The following is a 5310-nucleotide window of genomic DNA, read 5'->3' as shown; positions in this document are numbered from 1 at the left end:
GAAATGCGCAAAATGGTCACAGTGATGAAGCTCTAAAATGCTTTGACAAAATTGTGGGCATACCTCTGTATATCTAAAATAGTATGTGTCTTGTGATAGTTATTGTAGAGCAATGAAAATAGTTCAATATGAGTGTTGTTATGCATGGTGTGTTTGAATAAATCCCTACAAAGCAAAGTGGTGTGTCATGGAGCATAATCCTAACACAGATTATGATGGTGGCTTCAACATACTAGATTGTGTAACAAATCCTCCTTGCATGTAAACCCCATAATTGTAGAAGAAAAGTGCTTTTTCATGCTTAACTATCATGAATTTTGCTAAAAATACATTATAAACCCAACATTTTTTTTTTGAAAGGAAACCTTAATACCCATGCTTGCTATTTATAGCTTGCACTTAATGCTTGATAAGATGAAAACAATTCACCATGCTTGCAATCATGTGCATTCACCTTGCTTGTAATCCATGCAACATTGATTTTTAGGAACTATAAAAATATGAAATTGTCAGATATTAAAATTTGTTTAAGAGTTCATATTGCCAACTATTAAACTCAAAGCTATTTTTATCAAGATTACTTATCACTATCCCTTACCAACTTATCCCTATTCATGAACTACAAAACCATGCAACTTATCCCTATTCATGGACTATCAAAGCATACCTACCTTTTAGATATGGAAGGGGAAGATCATAGTTAGAAACATGCAAGGGTGGGACCCACTATCTTTTTCCATAGCTAAATTAATTGATTTTAGTTACCTTTTAAATATGGAAGGGGAAGATCATAGTTAGAAACATGCAAGGGTGGGACCCACTATCTTTGTCCATAGCTAAATTAATTGATTTTAGTTAGTCACACTGTAATACCCAACCAAAGAGAGGCTCCACTTGTTCTGATCAAAATTAAAATATTCCACCAAATAATCAAGGTGTGCAAAAGCTCATACCATGTTTACATCTCAAAGCTCATTTTGAGACTATTGGTACGCCTTCCTAGAGCTCATGTATTTAGCTTATGAAATGAGAAAATTATTCAATGGAGTTGAGTGTCATGGAGGGGTAGTGAGGGAAAAGGCCTTTAGATATGCTTCATGGTGGCAACACTATTGCCATGGTAGTTTGGTGGTTACTTCTACTCTTTGACTATGATGTTAGTAGAGGTGAAGCGTCAAATGGAACACAAAAAGTCAAATGAGTAGTAGCTTGTTCACCCAATGATATCGTTTAAGCTTGCAAAAATATCTAATCATACAAGCTTGATTTTTTTTAGCAAGGCTAAGCTCCCAATTCTTTTTGCAAAGCTAAAGAATAAACATGCTGCTCACACAGAGAGAGAGAGAGAGAGAGAGAGAGAGAGAGAGAGAGAGAGAGAGATTTGTCTCCTACAGCACTACCGATGCACCAGAAATGTCGTCCAAGCCCAGAGCCTGCATGCATACTTCCGCCTCCATCACTTGGAAACCCACCTTGCCCTGGGAAACTACCCAATAGCTACGCTTTCCATCTTAGGAAACCTGCATGATGCCCAGCATGTATTCCTCCACGGCTTGCCATGCCCCACCGAGCACTCCTGGACTTACCTCATCTCTACCTACATCAACTACGGCTGGCCACGCCATGCCTTCCACCTCTAACACCAGATGCCCCTGCATTGTGCACAGCCTAATTAATTCACGTATGTGGTCATGCTCAATGCATGCTCTCTCGGCTCCAGGATGCTAACGTGGACAAGAAAACACACGCTAATATTGTTCAGCATGGATTGGATAAAGAAAGTAATGTGTATGGCACCTTTGTGGACACGTCTGGGAAATGCTACTCCCTCACTAAAGCACACCAAGTTTTCAAGAGCCTACCAGTTCAAAATGTGGTTTCCTAGACTGCGCTCATTGCAGGGCCTGCTGAACATGGTCTCAATCAGGAAATACTGGATTCTTACAAATAGATGCAGCTCGAAGGATTGCATACAAATGTTGTCACCCATATGTTTATTTCTTGATAGCTTGTGCAACCATAAGGACTGTGGAAACAGGTTGAGAGCTACACATAGAAATCATTCAAAAAGGCTTGGAGCAAGAGTTCCATGTCAACACCACACTGGTGGATATGTATGCCAAATGCAACTTGCCTAGAGAAGCACGCCAGCTATTTGACAAATTGCATGTTAAAGATGATGTCATGTGGATAGCTCTACTTGCAGGATATGTTGAACATGGCCATTGTGAAGAAGCCCTTAGCTATTTTGATCAGATGCAACTGGAAGGTGTATCAGGAGATACTATCACTTTCATTCTCTGCTTGAAAGCTTGTGGGACCATTGGAGCCTTGGAAGTGGGCTGGTGATTACATACCAAAATCCGACTGGCAAGATTGGAAAATCTCTCAATGAGCAATGCATTAATTGACATGTATGGAAGATGTGGCTCCATAACTAAAGGGCAAAAAGAATCTGATGGGCTTCTAGCTCAAGATGCGGTTTCCTGGACTGTATTGATTGAAGGATATGCTGAAAATGGGCTCAATGAAGAGGTGCTGAAGTGTTTCCAACAAATGCAATTAGAATGTGTCCCTGTGTGAACCAAAAGCAAAGACAGTTTTGAACGAGTCAAGTGATCCTTCAGACTCATGTAAGGGCTTTCGTTCATTAAGTGTCAACTTAGATGGTCATTATCTAGTAGTTGGTGATCGGAATGGAAATCTTCATGTATATGATACACAGAGTCCCTTCAGATTGTAAACTTCAAGGTAAATAATGGTTATTCCTCTGCAGAGACAAGCGAGTTGAACCAAAAGCAAAGACAGTTTCAAATGAGTCAAGCGATCCTTCAAACTCATGTAAGGGCTTTCATTCGTTAAGTGTCAGCTTAGATGGTCATTATCTCTAGCAGTTGGTGATCGAAATGGCAATCTTCATTTATATGATCTATAGTCCCTTTAGATTGTAAACTTCAAGGTGAACAATGGTTGATCAAATGTGTTTATCTTTTCAATAAGCATCATAGTTAGACTTAAAGGTGCTATGAAGACACTACTTAATAGCATTATTTGATAAGTGGTTGGTGATACTATACTGGAGTTTGTGGTAATACTTGGCAGGAAGGGCATGATGCAGAGATTCTTACTTTGAGATTTGGAGATGTGGCCCTCATGGGTGCTGACATTAATGCCATTCAAATTCCCCTTTTGGCATTTGGTAGTAGAGACCTTCTTGTACATATATATGATGTTTGCACGTATTGTGACTTGTACATTCATAGTCTGTCATTCCTTTGTCAACACGGTGGTCATTTAATTCACTTTCAGAGTTCATGTTTGGAGGCATATATTTTTATTGTCTTATGCTATTGAAGAGTTTGTCTTATAGAGTACTTCTTTGAGCACGCTTGATTTTTGAATTCAAAAACTTTGATGTCATCAAGACATTAGTTGATCATTCAGCTTCAATCACTACAACAAAATTTGCTTGCAGTGGTTTCAAATTGTTGAGCGCTAGTGTGGACAAGTATGGATTCCTCCTAAAGTCATGGTTTTTACTCTGGATTTTAAGATTCTCGGGTCTATTTTGTCTTGGCCCAATTGTAAAATGACTTGCCTCTGGAGATAAGTGGTGTTTCACAACATAGAGGCAACGACAATGGGCATCAAGAGTACACGTTATCATCAAGAAATGGCTTCTCATGGCACAATTTATGATATGGACATTGATCCATACAACAAGCTAGCAGTCACTGTTGGACAGGTTGGAACTAATTTTCATGGAAGGTTACCACAAGTCTTATATTGAAACATGATTGGCTAGTATGTTAAGTTATTTGTCTCGTATGGTTTCAGGATAAGAAGCTGAACATGCACAATCTTGCTGATGGGAAGTCTATAAGATGCTTCAAACCAAAAGGAGAAGCTAGTGAGCCCATAAAAGTATGAACAATGAAGTCCTTGTTGTAACCTGCTCAATTTATTGAACATTTTGAAATTCGAATGGTGTAAAGAACAGGGCAAAAAAGGCATGTGTGTTTTGGTGTTTTACAAATGGTGCATAAGATCAAATTGTTGTTGTTTTTACAAGGATTTTTGCTATGTTCAAATAAGAAAGCTCAAAATAATAAGGATTGAACCTTGTTCTTCTTAAGGTTGACACTTGAAGATAATTCAAAAAGCCACATCTCTTTATATCTCACTTTTTTTGTCTACAGCTTTGCCACTTTTGATCTTTGAGACATTGGGTTTGTGTACAATATTTGTCATCACAGTTTCTGATGTCTTTTGCTCCTTTCTGTGGTAGGTTCTCATTGATCCTTGTGGGTCATATGTAGTCTGCTCGCATTCTAATAAGAGCATGCACATGCATGACATATCATATGGAAGCCTTTTATCCCAAGGGCAAGGTCATGATGAAGTAATAACAGGGATACTTTCATGCCTGATTGCAAGCGGCTAATATCGGTAAGTTTAAGGTGGCCTTTAGAGTTGTATATATGCTTACCTTGGCTTCTTTACTACAACTTTTTCACTTGGTGCTACTGATTTATTGTTTTCAAGCAAGTCAGTGGAGACAATTGTGTATTTGTTTGGAGGCTTCCTAATCTTCTGACTAAGATGATGTAGAAACGCTATAGTTTACCTTCTGAATTGCAAACATCCAATCCATCCATACTACTTACTGACTCAAAAGGGCAACTAAATAATACTTCTTCAACCCCCATGAGATGTGACAAGTCTCAAACACAAGAATTGGATGCTTCTGGTATTATTGTTATTATGGATCTCAGCTTGTAAGGAGTACAACTCTTGCATTAAAGTTCAGTGTGTCTTGGTTGCCGCATTGGGCACATGCCAAGGTTACAGAGACCATTCTGGAAAATGATGAGGGTGAATCATAATAGTTAAGTTTTCATTCTTTTGAATCGAGATGGGTGGAGATTTAAGTTTTCATTCTTTTGAATCAAGATGGGTGCAACTATTCATCCCAACAAGTTCGGAGCAAGGCGAAGATTCACAATTGAGCCTGGTGGGACATCAGTCAAGGATCATTATACACCACATAGCTCTCTGGACTCCCAGCCTAGTGGGACTACTTGTTCAAGTCCAAAAGCTTCGGAGAGGTATGCTATTTCTTTGGGCCTTTCTGTTCTCCTTTCCATTTAAGTTTAAATATTGTTTAAAAAGAAGTTAAGATGTTTGGTTATTGTCACCCTATTCATTGCCCTGAGAACTTGTTGTTGTTTAAGCTATTGCTAGTCATGACACTGTTGTTGAAGGTTGTTGAGTAATGCTTCCTGCAATCAATGACTTGCTGCCGTCATC

The 5310-nt window shown here is 38.8% G+C and overlaps 1 pseudogene; it reads left to right on the top strand.

Annotated features, from left to right (window-relative positions):
• Positions 1–2412: 2412 nt before the first annotated feature.
• Positions 2413–4782, top strand: LOC148034923 (uncharacterized; annotated as a pseudogene).
• The last annotated feature ends 528 nt before the right edge of the window (positions 4783–5310 follow it).

The sequence above is a fragment of the Lygodium microphyllum genome, chromosome 6, assembly GCF_053477565.2.
Source record: "Lygodium microphyllum isolate KBCC chromosome 6, Lygodium_microphyllum_v1.1.10, whole genome shotgun sequence".
NCBI lineage: Eukaryota > Viridiplantae > Streptophyta > Polypodiopsida > Schizaeales > Lygodiaceae > Lygodium > Lygodium microphyllum.
The sequence above is the reverse complement of the archived record's forward strand: the minus strand, read 5'-3'. Positions and strand labels throughout refer to the sequence as shown.